We start from the raw sequence: 20,077 nt of genomic DNA, 5'->3' as shown, positions 1-20,077 counted from the left end.
TTTCTTCAGAAAACACAAATTATGTGAAAATGCTTTTGAAGCAATGGACACAAAAATAGCTATAAATCCAAAACCTAATATGATAGACTCAAACTTTAAACTATATATTGTGTAGATTTACAGGTCCTACTTGCCCAGCAAAAAGGGTTTGAATAGCTCTTGCACTTTTTTTCTAAACTCACAAACAACTGTTCATGGGCTGAAAAGGCTTTTGGAGCAATAAAACAGTAAAAACTGCTATAACTCAAAAATGCAATAAGATAGGTTCAAACTTTAAAAGACATGTTGTGCAGATGTAGAAGCCCCTCTTGCACAGAAAGTATGGGTTAGATATCTCTTGCAGTTTCTTCAGAAAACACAAATTATGTGAAAATGCTTTTTGAAGCAATAGACACAAAAACAGCTATGAATCCAAAACCTAATATGATAGACTCAAACTTTAAACTATATATTGTGTAGATTTACAGGTCCTACTTGCCCAGCAAAAAGGGTTTGAATAGCTCTTGCACTTTTTTTCAAAACTCACAAACAACTGTTCATGGGCTGAAAAGGCTTTTGGAGCAATAAAACAGTAAAAACTGCTATAACTCAAAAATGCAATAAGATAGGTTCAAACTTTAAAAGACATGTTGTGCAGATGTACAAGCCCCTCTTGCACAGAAAGTATGGGTTAGAATATCTCTTGCAGTTTCTTCAGAAAATACAAATTATGTGAAAATGCTTTTGAAGCAATAGACACAAAAACAGCTATAAATCCAAAACCTAATATGATAGACTCAAACTTTAAACTATATATTGTGTAGATTTACAGGTCCTACTTGCCCAGCAAAAAGGGTTTGAATAGCTCTTGCACTTTTTTTCTAAACTCACAAACAACTGTTCATGGGCTGAAAAGGCTTTTGGAGCAATAAAACAGTAAAAACTGCTATAACTCAAAAATGCAATAAGATAGGTTCAAACTTTAAAAGACATGTTGTGCAGATGTACAAGCCCCTCTTGCACAGAAAGTATGGGTTAGATATCTCTTGCAGTTTCTTCAGAAAACACAAATTATGTGAAAATGCTTTTTGAAGCAATAGACACAAAAACAGCTATGAATCCAAAACCTAATATGATAGACTCAAACTTTAAACTATATATTGTGTAGATTTACAGGTCCTACTTGCCCAGCAAAAAGGGTTTGAATAGCTCTTGCACTTTTTTTCAAAACTCACAAACAACTGTTCATGGGCTGAAAAGGCTTTTGGAGCAATAAAACAGTAAAAAACTGCTATAACTCAAAAATGCAATAAGATAGGTTCAAACTTTAAAAGACATGTTGTGCAGATGTACAAGCCCCTCTTGCACAGAAAGTATGGGTTAGATATCTCTTGCAGTTTCTTCAGAAAACACAAATTATGTGAAAATGCTTTTGAAGCAATGGACACAAAAACAGCTATAAATCCAAAACCTAATATGATAGACTCAAACTTTAAACTATATATTGTGTAGATTTACAGGTCCTACTTGCCCAGCAAAAAGGGTTTGAATAGCTCTGGCACTTTTTTTCAAAACTCACAAACAACTGTTCATGGGCTGAAAAGGCTTTTGGAGCAACAAAACAGTAAAAACTGCTATAACTCAAAAATTCAATAAGATAGGTTCAAACTTTAAAAGACATGTTGTGCAGATGTACAAGCCCCTCTTGCACAGAAAGTATGGGTTAGATATCACTTGCAGTTTCTTCAGAAAACACAAATTATGTGAAAATGCTTTTGAAGCAATGGACACAAAAATAGCTATAAATCCAAAACCTAATATGATAGACTCAAACTTTAAACTATATATTGTGTAGATTTATAGGTCCTACTTGCCCAGCAAAAAGGGTTTGAATAGCTCTTGCACTTTTTTTCTAAACTCACAAACTGTTCATGGGCTGAAAAGGCTTTTGGAGCAATAAAACAGTAAAAACTGCTATAACTCAAAAATGCAATAAGATAGGTTCAAACTTTAAAAGACATGTTGTGCAGATGTACAAGCCCCTCTTGCACAGAAAGTATGGGTTAGAATATCTCTTGCAGTTTCTTCAGAAAACACAAATTATGTGAAAATGCTTTTGAAGCAATAGACACAAAAACAGCTATAAATCCAAAACCTAATATGATAGACTCAAACTTTAAACTATATATTGTGTAGATTTACAGGTCCTACTTGCCCAGCAAAAAGGGTTTGAATAGCTCTTGCACTTTTTTTCAAAACTCACAAACAACTGTTCATGGGCTGAAAAGGCTTTTGGAGCAATAAAACAGTAAAAACTGCTATAACTCAAAAATGCAATAAGATAGGTTCAAACTTTAAAAGACATGTTGTGCAGATGTAGAAGCCCCTCTTGCACAGAAAGTATGGGTTAGATATCTCTTGCAGTTTCTTCAGAAAACACAAATTATGTGAAAATGCTTTTTGAAGCAATAGACACAAAAACAGCTATGAATCCAAAACCTAATATGATAGACTGAAACTTTAAACTATATATTGTGTAGATTTACAGGTCCTACTTGCCCAGCAAAAATGGTTTGAATAGCTCTTGCACTTTTTTTCAAAACTCACAAACAACTGTTCATGGGCTGAAAAGGCTTTTGGAGCAATAAAACAGTAAAAACTGCTATAACTCAAAAATGCAATAAGATAGGTTCAAACTTTAAAAGACATGTTGTGCAGATGTACAAGCCCCTCTTGCACAGAAAGTATGGGTTAGATATCTCTTGCAGTTTCTTCAGAAAACACAAATTATGTGAAAATGCTTTTTGAAGCAATAGACACAAAAACAGCTATGAATCCAAAACCTAATATGATAGACTCAAACTTTAAACTATATATTGTGTAGATTTACAGGTCCTACTTGCCCAGCAAAAAGGGTTTGAATAGCTCTTGCACTTTTTTTCAAAACTCACAAACAACTGTTCATGGGCTGAAAAGGCTTTTGGAGCAATAAAACAGTAAAAACTGCTATAACTCAAAAATGCAATAAGATAGGTTCAAACTTTAAAAGACATGTTGTGCAGATGTACAAGCCCCTCTTGCACAGAAAGTATGGGTTAGATATCTCTTGCAGTTTCTTCAGAAAACACAAATTATGTGAAAATGCTTTTGAAGCAATAGACACAAAAACAGCTATAAATCCAAAACCTAATATGATAGACTCAAACTTTAAACTATATATTGTGTAAATTTACAGGTCCTACTTGCCCAGCAAAAAGGGTTTGAATAGCTCTTGCACTTTTTTTCAAAACTCACAGACTGTTCATGGGCTGAAAAGGCTTTTGGAGCAATAAAACAGTAAAAACTGCTATAACTCAAAAATGCAATAAGATAGGTTCAAACTTTAAAAGACATGTTGTGCAGATGTACAAGCCCCTCTTGCACAGAAAGTATGGGTTAGATATCTCTTGCAGTTTCTTCAGAAAACACAAATTATGTGAAAATGCTTTTGAAGCAATAGACACAAAAACAGCTATAAATCCAAAACCTAATATGATAGACTCAAACTTTAAACTATATATTGTGTAGATTTACAGGTCCTACTTGCCCAGCAAAAAGGGTTTGAATAGCTCTGGAACTTTTTTTCAAAACTCACAAACAACTGTTCATGGGCTGAAAAGGCTTTTGGAGCAATAAAACAGTAAAAACTGCTATAACTCAAAAATGCAATAAGATAGGTTCAAACTTTAAAAGACATGTTGTGCAGATGTACAAGCCCCTCTTGCACAGAAAGTATGGGTTAGATATCTCTTGCAGTTTCTTCAGAAAACACAAATTATGTGAAAATGCTTTTTGAAGCAATAGACACAAAAACAGCTATGAATCCAAAACCTAATATGATAGACTCAAACTTTAAACTATATATTGTGTAGATTTACAGGTCCTACTTGCCCAGCAAAAAGGGTTTGAATAGCTCTGGCACTTTTTTTCAAAACTCACAAACAACTGTTCATGGGCTGAAAAGGCTTTTGGAGCAACAAAACAGTAAAAACTGCTATAACTCAAAAATTCAATAAGATAGGTTCAAACTTTAAAAGACATGTTGTGCAGATGTACAAGCCCCTCTTGCACAGAAAGTATGGGTTAGATATCACTTGCAGTTTCTTCAGAAAACACAAATTATGTGAAAATGCTTTTGAAGCAATGGACACAAAAATAGCTATAAATCCAAAACCTAATATGATAGACTCAAACTTTAAACTATATATTGTGTAGATTTATAGGTCCTACTTGCCCAGCAAAAAGGGTTTGAATAGCTCTTGCACTTTTTTTCTAAACTCACAAACTGTTCATGGGCTGAAAAGGCTTTTGGAGCAATAAAACAGTAAAAACTGCTATAACTCAAAAATGCAATAAGATAGGTTCAAACTTTAAAAGACATGTTGTGCAGATGTACAAGCCCCTCTTGCACAGAAAGTATGGGTTAGAATATCTCTTGCAGTTTCTTCAGAAAACACAAATTATGTGAAAATGCTTTTGAAGCAATAGACACAAAAACAGCTATAAATCCAAAACCTAATATGATAGACTCAAACTTTAAACTATATATTGTGTAGATTTACAGGTCCTACTTGCCCAGCAAAAAGGGTTTGAATAGCTCTTGCACTTTTTTTCAAAACTCACAAACAACTGTTCATGGGCTGAAAAGGCTTTTGGAGCAATAAAACAGTAAAAACTGCTATAACTCAAAAATGCAATAAGATAGGTTCAAACTTTAAAAGACATGTTGTGCAGATGTAGAAGCCCCTCTTGCACAGAAAGTATGGGTTAGATATCTCTTGCAGTTTCTTCAGAAAACACAAATTATGTGAAAATGCTTTTTGAAGCAATAGACACAAAAACAGCTATGAATCCAAAACCTAATATGATAGACTGAAACTTTAAACTATATATTGTGTAGATTTACAGGTCCTACTTGCCCAGCAAAAATGGTTTGAATAGCTCTTGCACTTTTTTTCAAAACTCACAAACAACTGTTCATGGGCTGAAAAGGCTTTTGGAGCAATAAAACAGTAAAAACTGCTATAACTCAAAAATGCAATAAGATAGGTTCAAACTTTAAAAGACATGTTGTGCAGATGTACAAGCCCCTCTTGCACAGAAAGTATGGGTTAGATATCTCTTGCAGTTTCTTCAGAAAACACAAATTATGTGAAAATGCTTTTTGAAGCAATAGACACAAAAACAGCTATGAATCCAAAACCTAATATGATAGACTCAAACTTTAAACTATATATTGTGTAGATTTACAGGTCCTACTTGCCCAGCAAAAAGGGTTTGAATAGCTCTTGCACTTTTTTTCAAAACTCACAAACAACTGTTCATGGGCTGAAAAGGCTTTTGGAGCAATAAAACAGTAAAAACTGCTATAACTCAAAAATGCAATAAGATAGGTTCAAACTTTAAAAGACATGTTGTGCAGATGTACAAGCCCCTCTTGCACAGAAAGTATGGGTTAGATATCTCTTGCAGTTTCTTCAGAAAACACAAATTATGTGAAAATGCTTTTGAAGCAATAGACACAAAAACAGCTATAAATCCAAAACCTAATATGATAGACTCAAACTTTAAACTATATATTGTGTAAATTTACAGGTCCTACTTGCCCAGCAAAAAGGGTTTGAATAGCTCTTGCACTTTTTTTCAAAACTCACAGACTGTTCATGGGCTGAAAAGGCTTTTGGAGCAATAAAACAGTAAAAACTGCTATAACTCAAAAATGCAATAAGATAGGTTCAAACTTTAAAAGACATGTTGTGCAGATGTACAAGCCCCTCTTGCACAGAAAGTATGGGTTAGATATCTCTTGCAGTTTCTTCAGAAAACACAAATTATGTGAAAATGCTTTTGAAGCAATAGACACAAAAACAGCTATAAATCCAAAACCTAATATGATAGACTCAAACTTTAAACTATATATTGTGTAGATTTACAGGTCCTACTTGCCCAGCAAAAAGGGTTTGAATAGCTCTGGAACTTTTTTTCAAAACTCACAAACAACTGTTCATGGGCTGAAAAGGCTTTTGGAGCAATAAAACAGTAAAAACTGCTATAACTCAAAAATGCAATAAGATAGGTTCAAACTTTAAAAGACATGTTGTGCAGATGTACAAGCCCCTCTTGCACAGAAAGTATGGGTTAGATATCTCTTGCAGTTTCTTCAGAAAACACAAATTATGTGAAAATGCTTTTTGAAGCAATAGACACAAAAACAGCTATGAATCCAAAACCTAATATGATAGACTCAAACTTTAAACTATATATTGTGTAGATTTACAGGTCCTACTTGCCCAGCAAAAAGGGTTTGAATAGCTCTTGCACTTTTTTTCAAAACTCACAAACAACTGTTCATGGGCTGAAAAGGCTTTTGGAGCAATAAAACAGTAAAAACTGCTATAACTCAAAAATGCAATAAGATAGGTTCAAACTTTAAAAGACATGTTGTGCAGATGTACAAGCCCCTCTTGCACAGAAAGTATGGGTTAGATATCTCTTGCAGTTTCTTCAGAAAACAGAAATTATGTGAAAATGCTTTTGAAGCAATAGACACAAAAAAAGCTATAAATCCAAAACCTAATATGATAGACTCAAACTTTAAACTATATATTGTGTAAATTTACAGGTCCTACTTGCCCAGCAAAAAGGGTTTGAATAGCTCTTGCACTTTTTTTCAAAACTCACAAACAACTGTTCATGGGCTGAAAAGGCTTTTGGAGCAATAAAACAGTAAAAACTGCTATAACTCAAAAATGCAATAAGATAGGTTCAAACTTTAAAAGACATGTTGTGCAGATGTACAAGCCCCTCTTGCACAGAAAGTATGGGTTAGAATATCTCTTGCAGTTTCTTCAGAAAATACAAATTATGTGAAAATGCTTTTGAAGCAATAGACACAAAAACAGCTATAAATCCAAAACCTAATATGATAGACTCAAACTTTAAACTATATATTGTGTAGATTTACAGGTCCTACTTGCCCAGCAAAAAGGGTTTGAATAGCTCTTGCACTTTTTTTCTAAACTCACAAACAACTGTTCATGGGCTGAAAAGGCTTTTGGAGCAATAAAACAGTAAAAACTGCTATAACTCAAAAATGCAATAAGATAGGTTCAAACTTTAAAAGACATGTTGTGCAGATGTAGAAGCCCCTCTTGCACAGAAAGTATGGGTTAGATATCTCTTGCAGTTTCTTCAGAAAACACAAATTATGTGAAAATGCTTTTTGAAGCAATAGACACAAAAACAGCTATGAATCCAAAACCTAATATGATAGACTCAAACTTTAAACTATATATTGTGTAGATTTACAGGTCCTACTTGCCCAGCAAAAATGGTTTGAATAGCTCTGGCACTTTTTTTCAAAACTCACAAACAACTGTTCATGGGCTGAAAAGGCTTTTGGAGCAATAAAACAGTAAAAACTGCTATAACTCAAAAATGCAATAAGATAGGTTCAAACTTTAAAAGACATGTTGTGCAGATGTACAAGCCCCTCTTGCACAGAAAGTATGGGTTAGATATCTCTTGCAGTTTCTTCAGAAAACACAAATTATGTGAAAATGCTTTTTGAAGCAATAGACACAAAAACAGCTATGAATCCAAAACCTAATATGATAGACTCAAACTTTAAACTATATATTGTGTAGATTTACAGGTCCTACTTGCCCAGCAAAAAGGGTTTGAATAGCTCTTGCACTTTTTTTCAAAACTCACAAACAACTGTTCATGGGCTGAAAAGGCTTTTGGAGCAATAAAACAGTAAAAACTGCTATAACTCAAAAATGCAATAAGATAGGTTCAAACTTTAAAAGACATGTTGTGCAGATGTACAAGCCCCTCTTGCACAGAAAGTATGGGTTAGATATCTCTTGCAGTTTCTTCAGAAAACACAAATTATGTGAAAATGCTTTTGAAGCAATAGACACAAAAACAGCTATAAATCCAAAACCTAATATGATAGACTCAAACTTTAAACTATATATTGTGTAAATTTACAGGTCCTACTTGCCCAGCAAAAAGGGTTTGAATAGCTCTGGCACTTTTTTCAAAACTCACAAACAACTGTTCATGGGCTGAAAAGGCTTTTGGAGCAATAAAACAGTAAAAACTGATATAACTCAAAAATGCAATAAGATAGGTTCAAACTTTAAAAGACATGTTGTGCAGATGTACAAGCCCCTCTTGCACAGAAAGTATGGGTTAGATATCTCTTGCAGTTTCTTCAGAAAACACAAATTATGTGAAAATGCTTTTGAAGCAATAGACACAAAAACAGCTATAAATCCAAAACCTAATATGATAGACTCAAACTTTAAACTATATATTGTGTAAATTTACAGGTCCTACTTGCCCAGCAAAAAGGGTTTGAATAGCTCTTGCACTTTTTTTCAAAACTCACAAACAACTGTTCATGGGCTGAAAAGGCTTTTGGAGCAATAAAACAGTAAAAACCTCTATAACTCAAAAATGCAATAAGATAGGTTCAAACTTTAAAAGACATGTTGTGCAGATGTACAAGCCCCTCTTGCACAGAAAGTATGGGTTAGATATCTCTTGCAGTTTCTTCAGAAAACACAAATTATGTGAAAATGCTTTTGAAGCAATAGGCACAAAAAAAGCTATAAATCCAAAACCTAATATGATAGACTCAAACTTTTAACTATATATTGTGTAAATTTACAGGTCCTACTTGCCCAGCAAAAAGGGTTTGAATAGCTCTTGCACTTTTTTTCAAAACTCACAAACAACTGTTCATGGGCTGAAAAGGCTTTTGGAGCAATAAAACAGTAAAAACTGCTATAACTCAAAAATGCAATAAGATAGGTTCAAACTTTAAAAGACATGTTGTGCAGATGTACAAGCCCCTCTTGCACAGAAAGTATGGGTTAGATATCTCTTGCAGTTTCTTCAGAAAACACAAATTATGTGAAAATGCTTTTGAAGCAATGGACACAAAAACAGCTATAAATCCAAAACCTAATATGATAGACTCAAACTTTAAACTATATATTGTGTAGATTTACAGGTCCTACTTGCCCAGCAAAAAGGGTTTGAATAGCTCTGGCACTTTTTTTCAAAACTCACAAACAACTGTTCATGGGCTGGAAAGGCTTTTGGAGCAACAAAACAGTAAAAACTGCTATAACTCAAAAATGCAATAAGATAGGTTCAAACTTTAAAAGACATGTTGTGCAGATGTACAAGCCCCTCTTGCACAGAAAGTATGGGTTAGATATCTCTTGCAGTTTCTTCAGAAAACACAAATTATGTGAAAATGCTTTTGAAGCAATGGACACAAAAATAGCTATAAATCCAAAACCTAATATGATAGACTCAAACTTTAAACTATATATTGTGTAGATTTATAGGTCCTACTTGCCCAGCAAAAAGGGTTTGAATAGCTCTTGCACTTTTTTTCTAAACTCACAAACTGTTCATGGGCTGAAAAGGCTTTTGGAGCAATAAAACAGTAAAAACTGCTATAACTCAAAAATGCAATAAGATAGGTTCAAACTTTAAAAGACATGTTGTGCAGATGTACAAGCCCCTCTTGCACAGAAAGTATGGGTTAGAATATCTCTTGCAGTTTCTTCAGAAAACACAAATTATGTGAAAATGCTTTTGAAGCAATAGACACAAAAACAGCTATAAATCCAAAACCTAATATGATAGACTCAAACTTTAAACTATATATTGTGTAGATTTACAGGTCCTACTTGCCCAGCAAAAAGGGTTTGAATAGCTCTTGCACTTTTTTTCTAAACTCACAAACAACTGTTCATGGGCTGAAAAGGCTTTTGGAGCAATAAAACAGTAAAAACTGCTATAACTCAAAAATGCAATAAGATAGGTTCAAACTTTAAAAGACATGTTGTGCAGATGTAGAAGCCCCTCTTGCACAGAAAGTATGGGTTAGATATCTCTTGCAGTTTCTTCAGAAAACACAAATTATGTGAAAATGCTTTTTGAAGCAATAGACACAAAAACAGCTATGAATCCAAAACCTAATATGATAGACTCAAACTTTAAACTATATATTGTGTAGATTTACAGGTCCTACTTGCCCAGCAAAAAGGGTTTGAATAGCTCTTGCACTTTTTTTCAAAACTCACAAACAACTGTTCATGGGCTGAAAAGGCTTTTGGAGCAATAAAACAGTAAAAACTGCTATAACTCAAAAATGCAATAAGATAGGTTCAAACTTTAAAAGACATGTTGTGCAGATGTACAAGCCCCTCTTGCACAGAAAGTATGGGTTAGATATCTCTTGCAGTTTCTTCAGAAAACACAAATTATGTGAAAATGCTTTTTGAAGCAATAGACACAAAAACAGCTATGAATCCAAAACCTAATATGATAGACTCAAACTTTAAACTATATATTGTGTAGATTTACAGGTCCTACTTGCCCAGCAAAAAGGGTTTGAATAGCTCTTGCACTTTTTTTCAAAACTCACAAACAACTGTTCATGGGCTGAAAAGGCTTTTGGAGCAATAAAACAGTAAAAACTGCTATAACTCAAAAATGCAATAAGATAGGTTCAAACTTTAAAAGACATGTTGTGCAGATGTACAAGCCCCTCTTGCACAGAAAGTATGGGTTAGATATCTCTTGCAGTTTCTTCAGAAAACACAAATTATGTGAAAAAGCTTTTGAAGCAATAGACACAAAAACAGCTATAAATCCAAAACCTAATATGATAGACTCAAACTTTAAACTATATATTGTGTAAATTTACAGGTCCTACTTGCCCAAAAAAAGGGTTTGAATAGCTCTGGAACTTTTTTTCAAAACTCACAGACTGTTCATGGGCTGAAAAGGCTTTTGGAGCAATAAAACAGTAAAAACTGCTATAACTCAAAAATGCAATAAGATAGGTTCAAACTTTAAAAGACATGTTGTGCAGATGTACAAGCCCCTCTTGCACAGAAAGTATGGGTTAGATATCTCTTGCAGTTTCTTCAGAAAACACAAATTATGTGAAAATGCTTTTGAAGCAATAGACACAAAAACAGCTATAAATCCAAAACCTAATATGATAGACTCAAACTTTAAACTATATATTGTGTAGATTTACAGGTCCTACTTGCCCAGCAAAAAGGGTTTGAATAGCTCTTGCACTTTTTTTCAAAACTCACAAACAACTGTTCATGGGCTGAAAAGGCTTTTGGAGCAATAAAACAGTAAAAACTGCTATAACTCAAAAATGCAATAAGATAGGTTCAAACTTTAAAAGACATGTTGTGCAGATGTACAATCCCCTCTTGCACAGAAAGTATGGGTTAGATATCTCTTGCAGTTTCTTCAGAAAACACAAATTATGTGAAAATGCTTTTGAAGCAATAGACACAAAAACAGCTATAAATCCAAAACCTAATATGATAGACTCAAACTTTAAACTATATATTGTGTAGATTTACAGGTCCTACTTGCCCAGCAAAAAGGGTTTGAATAGCTCTTGCACTTTTTTTCAAAACTCACAAACAACTGTTCATGGGCTGAAAAGGCTTTTGGAGCAATAAAACAGTAAAAACTGCTATAACTCAAAAATGCAATAAGATAGGTTCAAACTTTAAAAGACATGTTGTGCAGATGTACAATCCCCTCTTGCACAGAAAGTATGGGTTAGATATCTCTTGCAGTTTCTTCAGAAAACACAAATTATGTGAAAATGCTTTTGAAGCAATAGACACAAAAACAGCTATAAATCCAAAACCTAATATGATAGACTCAAACTTTAAACTATATATTGTGTAAATTTACAGGTCCTACTTGCCCAGCAAAAAGGGTTTGAATAGCTCTTGCACTTTTTTTCAAAACTCACAAACAACTGTTCATGGGCTGAAAAGGCTTTTGGAGCAATAAAACAGTAAAAACTGCTATAACTCAAAAATGCAATAAGATAGGTTCAAACTTTAAAAGACATGTTGTGCAGATGTACAAGCCCCTCTTGCACAGAAAGTATGGGTTAGATATCTCTTGCAGTTTCTTCAAAAAACACAAATTATGTGAAAATGCTTTTGAAGCAATGGACACAAAAACAGCTATAAATCCAAAACCTAATATGATAGACTCAAACTTTAAACTATATATTGTGTAGATTTACAGGTCCTACTTGCCCAGCAAAAAGGGTTTGAATAGCTCTTGCACTTTTTTTCTAAACTCACAAACAACTGTTCATGGGCTGAAAAGGCTTTTGGAGCAATAAAACAGTAAAAACTGCTATAACTCAAAAATGCAATAAGATAGGTTCAAACTTTAAAAGACATGTTGTGCAGATGTAGAAGCCCCTCTTGCACAGAAAGTATGGGTTAGATATCTCTTGCAGTTTCTTCAGAAAACACAAATTATGTGAAAATGCTTTTTGAAGCAATAGACACAAAAACAGCTATGAATCCAAAACCTAATATGATAGACTCAAACTTTAAACTATATATTGTGTAGATTTACAGGTCCTACTTGCCCAGCAAAAATGGTTTGAATAGCTCTGGAACTTTTTTTCAAAACTCACAAACAACTGTTCATGGGCTGAAAAGGCTTTTGGAGCAATAAAACAGTAAAAACTGCTATAACTCAAAAATGCAATAAGATAGGTTCAAACTTTAAAAGACATGTTGTGCAGATGTACAAGCCCCTCTTGCACAGAAAGTATGGGTTAGATATCTCTTGCAGTTTCTTCAGAAAACACAAATTATGTGAAAATGCTTTTGAAGCAATAGACACAAAAACAGCTATAAATCCAAAACCTAATATGATAGACTCAAACTTTAAACTATATATTGTGTAAATTTACAGGTCCTACTTGCCCAGCAAAAAAGGTTTGAATAGCTCTTGCACTTTTTTTCAAAACTCACAGACTGTTCATTGGCTGAAAAGGCTTTTGGAGCAATAAAAAAGTAAAAACTGCTATAACTCAAAAATGCAATAAGATAGGTTCAAACTTTAAAAGACATGTTGTGCAGATGTACAAGCCCCTCTTGCACAGAAAGTATGGGTTAGATATCTCTTGCAGTTTCTTCAGAAAACACAAATTATGTGAAAATGCTTTTGAAGCAATAGACACAAAAAAAGCTATAAATCCAAAACCTAATATGATAGACTCAAACTTTAAACTATATATTGTGTAAATTTACAGGTCCTACTTGCCCAGCAAAAAGGGTTTGAATAGCTCTTGCACTTTTTTTCAAAACTCACAAACAACTGTTCATGGGCTGAAAAGGCTTTTGGAGCAATAAAACAGTAAAAACTGCTATAACTCAAAAATGCAATAAGATAGGTTCAAACTTTAAAAGACATGTTGTGCAGATGTACAAGCCCCTCTTGCACAGAAAGTATGGGTTAGATATCTCTTGCAGTTTCTTCAGAAAACACAAATTATGTGAAAATGCTTTTGAAGCAATGGACACAAAAACAGCTATAAATCCAAAACCTAATATGATAGACTCAAACTTTAAACTATATATTGTGTAGATTTACAGGTCCTACTTGCCCAGCAAAAAGGGTTTGAATAGCTCTGGCACTTTTTTTCAAAACTCACAAACAACTGTTCATGGGCTGAAAAGGCTTTTGGAGCAACAAAACAGTAAAAACTGCTATAACTCAAAAATGCAATAAGATAGGTTCAAACTTTAAAAGACATGTTGTGCAGATGTACAAGCCCCTCTTGCACAGAAAGTATGGGTTAGATATCTCTTGCAGTTTCTTCAGAAAACACAAATTGTGTGAAAATGCTTTGAAGCAATGGACACAAAAATAGCTATAAATCCAAAACCTAATATGATAGGCTCAAACTTTAAACTATATATTGTGTAGATTTACAGGTCCTACTTGCCCAGCAAAAAGGGTTTGAATAGCTCTGGAACTTTTTTTCAAAACTCACAAACAACTGTTCATGGGCTGAAAAGGCTTTTGGAGCAATAAAACAGTAAAAACTGCTATAACTCAAAAATGCAATAAGATAGGTTCAAACTTTAAAAGACATGTTGTGCAGATGTACAAGCCCCTCTTGCACAGAAAGTATGGGTTAGATATCTCTTGCAGTTTCTTCAGAAAACACAAATTATGTGAAAATGCTTTTGAAGCAATAGACACAAAAACAGCTATAAATCCAAAACCTAATATGATAGACTCAAACTTTAAACTATATATTGTGTAGATTGACAGGTCCTACTTGCCCAGCAAAAAGGGTTTGAATAGCTCTTGCACTTTTTTTCAAAACTCACAAACAACTGTTCATGGGCTGAAAAGGCTTTTGGAGCAATAAAACAGTAAAAACTGCTATAACTCAAAAATGCAATAAGATAGGTTCAAACTTTAAAAGACATGTTGTGCAGATGTACAAGCCCCTCTTGCACAGAAAGTATGGGTTAGATATCTCTTGCAGTTTCTTCAGAAAACACAAATTATGTGAAAATGCTTTTGAAGCAATAGACACAAAAACAGCTATAAATCCAAAACCTAATATGATAGACTCAAACTTTAAACTATATATTGTGTAGATTGACAGGTCCTACTTGCCCAGCAAAAAGGGTTTGAATAGCTCTTGCACTTTTTTTCAAAACTCAAAAAACAACTGTTCATGGGCTGAAAAGGCTTTTGGAGCAACAAAACAGTAAAAACTGCTATAACTCAAAAATTCAATAAGATAGGTTCAAACTTTAAAAGACATGTTGTGCAGATGTACAAGCCCCTCTTGCACAGAAAGTATGGGTTAGATATCTCTTGCAGTTTCTTCAGAAAACACAAATTATGTGAAAATGCTTTTGAAGCAATGGACACAAAAATAGCTATAAATCCAAAACCTAATATGATAGACTCAAACTTTAAACTATATATTGTGTAGATTTATAGGTCCTACTTGCCCAGCAAAAAGGGTTTGAATAGCTCTTGCACTTTTTTTCTAAACTCACAAACAACTGTTCATGGGCTGAAAAGGCTTTTGGAGCAATAAAACAGTAAAAACTGCTATAACTCAAAAATGCAATAAGATAGGTTCAAACTTTAAAAGACATGTTGTGCAGATGTACAAGCCCCTCTTGCACAGAAAGTATGGGTTAGATATCTCTTGCAGTTTCTTCAGAAAACACAAATTATGTGAAAATGCTTTTTGAAGCAATAGACACAAAAACAGCTATGAATCCAAAACCTAATATGATAGACTCAAACTTTAAACTATATATTGTGTAGATTTACAGGTCCTACTTGCCCAGCAAAAAGGGTTTGAATAGCTCTTGCACTTTTTTTCAAAACTCACAAACAACTGTTCATGGGCTGAAAAGGCTTTTGGAGCAATAAAACAGTAAAAACTGCTATAACTCAAAAATGCAATAAGATAGGTTCAAACTTTAAAAGACATGTTGTGCAGATGTACAAGCCCCTCTTGCACAGAAAGTATGGGTTAGATATCTCTTGCAGTTTCTTCAGAAAACACAAATTATGTGAAAATGCTTTTGAAGCAATGGACACAAAAACAGCTATAAATCCAAAACCTAATATGATAGACTCAAACTTTAAACTATATATTGTGTAGATTTACAGGTCCTACTTGCCCAGCAAAAAGGGTTTGAATAGCTCTGGCACTTTTTTTCAAAACTCACAAACAACTGTTCATGGGCTGAAAAGGCTTTTGGAGCAACAAAACAGTAAAAACTGCTATAACTCAAAAATTCAATAAGATAGGTTCAAACTTTAAAAGACATGTTGTGCAGATGTACAAGCCCCTCTTGCACAGAAAGTATGGGTTAGATATCTCTTGCAGTTTCTTCAGAAAACACAAATTATGTGAAAATGCTTTTGAAGCAATGGACACAAAAATAGCTATAAATCCAAAACCTAATATGATAGACTCAAACTTTAAACTATATATTGTGTAGATTTATAGGTCCTACTTGCCCAGCAAAAAGGGTTTGAATAGCTCTTGCACTTTTTTTCTAAACTCACAAACTGTTCATGGGCTGAAAAGGCTTTTGGAGCAATAAAACAGTAAAAACTGCTATAACTCAAAAATGCAATAAGATAGGTTCAAACTTTAAAAGACATGTTGTGCAGATGTACAAGCCCCTCTTGCACAGAAAGTATGGGTTAGAATATCTCTTGCAGTTTCTTCAGAAAACACAAATTATGTGAAAATGCTTTTGAAGCAATAGACACAAAAACAGCTATAAATCCAAAACCTAATATGATAGACTCAAACTTTAAACTATATATTGTGTAGATTTACAGGTCCTACTTGCCCAGCAAAAAGGGTTTGAATAGCTCTTGCACTTTTTTTCAAAACTCACAAACAACTGTTCATGGGCTGAAAAGGCTTTTGGAGCAATAAAACAGTAAAAACTGCTATAACTCAAAAATGCAATAAGATAGGTTCAAACTTTAAAAGACATGTTGTGCAGATGTAGAAGCCCCTCTTGCACAGAAAGTATGGGTTAGATATCTCTTGCAGTTTCTTCAGAAAACACAAATTATGTGAAAATGCTTTTTGAAGCAATAGACACAAAAACAGCTATGAATCCAAAACCTAATATGATAGACTGAAACTTTAAACTATATATTGTGTAGATTTACAGGTCCTACTTGCCCAGCAAAAATGGTTTGAATAGCTCTTGCACTTTTTTTCAAAACTCACAAACAACTGTTCATGGGCTGAAAAGGCTTTTGGAGCAATAAAACAGTAAAAACTGCTATAACTCAAAAATGCAATAAGATAGGTTCAAACTTTAAAAGACATGTTGTGCAGATGTACAAGCCCCTCTTGCACAGAAAGTATGGGTTAGATATCTCTTGCAGTTTCTTCAGAAAACACAAATTATGTGAAAATGCTTTTGAAGCAATAGACACAAAAACAGCTATAAATCCAAAACCTAATATGATAGACTCAAACTTTAAACTATATATTGTGTAGATTGACAGGTCCTACTTGCCCAGCAAAAAGGGTTTGAATAGCTCTTGCACTTTTTTTCAAAACTCACAAACAACTGTTCATGGGCTGAAAAGGCTTTTGGAGCAACAAAACAGTAAAAACTGCTATAACTCAAAAATTCAATAAGATAGGTTCAAACTTTAAAAGACATGTTGTGCAGATGTACAAGCCCCTCTTGCACAGAAAGTATGGGTTAGATATCTCTTGCAGTTTCTTCAGAAAACACAAATTATGTGAAAATGCTTTTGAAGCAATGGACACAAAAATAGCTATAAATCCAAAACCTAATATGATAGACTCAAACTTTAAACTATATATTGTGTAGATTTATAGGTCCTACTTGCCCAGCAAAAAGGGTTTGAATAGCTCTTGCACTTTTTTTCTAAACTCACAAACTGTTCATGGGCTGAAAAGGCTTTTGGAGCAATAAAACAGTAAAAACTGCTATAACTCAAAAATGCAATAAGATAGGTTCAAACTTTAAAAGACATGTTGTGCAGATGTACAAGCCCCTCTTGCACAGAAAGTATGGGTTAGAATATCTCTTGCAGTTTCTTCAGAAAATACAAATTATGTGAAAATGCTTTTGAAGCAATAGACACAAAAACAGCTATAAATCCAAAACCTAATATGATAGACTCAAACTTTAAACTATATATTGTGTAGATTTACAGGTCCTACTTGCCCAGCAAAAAGGGTTTGAATAGCTCTTGCACTTTTTTTCTAAACTCACAAACAACTGTTCATGGGCTGAAAAGGCTTTTGGAGCAATAAAACAGTAAAAACTGCTATAACTCAAAAATGCAATAAGATAGGTTCAAACTTTAAAAGACATGTTGTGCAGATGTACAAGCCCCTCTTGCACAGAAAGTATGGGTTAGATATCTCTTGCAGTTTCTTCAGAAAACACAAATTATGTGAAAATGCTTTTTGAAGCAATAGACACAAAAACAGCTATGAATCCAAAACCTAATATGATAGACTCAAACTTTAAACTATATATTGTGTAGATTTACAGGTCCTACTTGCCCAGCAAAAAGGGTTTGAATAGCTCTTGCACTTTTTTTCAAAACTCACAAACAACTGTTCATGGGCTGAAAAGGCTTTTGGAGCAATAAAACAGTAAAAACTGCTATAACTCAAAAATGCAATAAGATAGGTTCAAACTTTAAAAGACATGTTGTGCAGATGTACAAGCCCCTCTTGCACAGAAAGTATGGGTTAGATATCTCTTGCAGTTTCTTCAGAAAACACAAATTATGTGAAAATGCTTTTGAAGCAATGGACACAAAAACAGCTATAAATCCAAAACCTAATATGATAGACTCAAACTTTAAACTATATATTGTGTAGATTTACAGGTCCTACTTGCCCAGCAAAAAGGGTTTGAATAGCTCTGGCACTTTTTTTCAAAACTCACAAACAACTGTTCATGGGCTGAAAAGGCTTTTGGAGCAACAAAACAGTAAAAACTGCTATAACTCAAAAATTCAATAAGATAGGTTCAAACTTTAAAAGACATGTTGTGCAGATGTACAAGCCCCTCTTGCACAGAAAGTATGGGTTAGATATCTCTTGCAGTTTCTTCAGAAAACACAAATTATGTGAAAATGCTTTTGAAGCAATGGACACAAAAATAGCTATAAATCCAAAACCTAATATGATAGACTCAAACTTTAAACTATATATTGTGTAGATTTATAGGTCCTACTTGCCCAGCAAAAAGGGTTTGAATAGCTCTTGCACTTTTTTTCTAAACTCACAAACTGTTCATGGGCTGAAAAGGCTTTTGGAGCAATAAAACAGTAAAAACTGCTATAACTCAAAAATGCAATAAGATAGGTTCAAACTTTAAAAGACATGTTGTGCAGATGTACAAGCCCCTCTTGCACAGAAAGTATGGGTTAGAATATCTCTTGCAGTTTCTTCAGAAAACACAAATTATGTGAAAATGCTTTTGAAGCAATAGACACAAAAACAGCTATAAATCCAAAACCTAATATGATAGACTCAAACTTTAAACTATATATTGTGTAGATTTACAGGTCCTACTTGCCCAGCAAAAAGGGTTTGAATAGCTCTTGCACTTTTTTTCAAAACTCACAAACAACTGTTCATGGGCTGAAAAGGCTTTTGGAGCAATAAAACAGTAAAAACTGCTATAACTCAAAAATGCAATAAGATAGGTTCAAACTTTAAAAGACATGTTGTGCAGATGTAGAAGCCCCTCTTGCACAGAAAGTATGGGTTAGATATCTCTTGCAGTTTCTTCAGAAAACACAAATTATGTGAAAATGCTTTTTGAAGCAATAGACACAAAAACAGCTATGAATCCAAAACCTAATATGATAGACTGAAACTTTAAACTATATATTGTGTAGATTTACAGGTCCTACTTGCCCAGCAAAAATGGTTTGAATAGCTCTTGCACTTTTTTTCAAAACTCACAAACAACTGTTCATGGGCTGAAAAGGCTTTTGGAGCAATAAAACAGTAAAAACTGCTATAACTCAAAAATGCAATAAGATAGGTTCAAACTTTAAAAGACATGTTGTGCAGATGTACAAGCCCCTCTTGCACAGAAAGTATGGGTTAGATATCTCTTGCAGTTTCTTCAGAAAACACAAATTATGTGAAAATGCTTTTTGAAGCAATAGACACAAAAACAGTTATGAATCCAAAACCTAATATGATAGACTCAAACTTTAAACTATATATTGTGTAGATTTACAGGTCCTACTTGCCCAGCAAAAAGGGTTTGAATAGCTCTTGCACTTTTTTTCAAAACTCACAAACAACTGTTCATGGGCTGAAAAGGCTTTTGGAGCAATAAAACAGTAAAAACTGCTATAACTCAAAAATGCAATAAGATAGGTTCAAACTTTAAAAGACATGTTGTGCAGATGTACAAGCCCCTCTTGCACAGAAAGTATGGGTTAGATATCTCTTGCAGTTTCTTCAGAAAACACAAATTATGTGAAAATGCTTTTGAAGCAATAGACACAAAAACAGCTATAAATCCAAAACCTAATATGATAGACTCAAACTTTAAACTATATATTGTGTAAATTTACAGGTCCTACTTGCCCAGCAAAAAGGGTTTGAATAGCTCTTGCACTTTTTTTCAAAACTCACAGACTG

Source organism: Eucyclogobius newberryi, unplaced genomic scaffold (genome assembly GCF_026437365.1).
Source record: "Eucyclogobius newberryi isolate DKJ021-1_F unplaced genomic scaffold, fEucNew1.0.hap1 SCAF_19, whole genome shotgun sequence".
Classification (NCBI taxonomy): domain Eukaryota; kingdom Metazoa; phylum Chordata; class Actinopteri; order Gobiiformes; family Gobiidae; genus Eucyclogobius; species Eucyclogobius newberryi.
Note: the sequence above shows the minus strand (reverse complement) of the source record.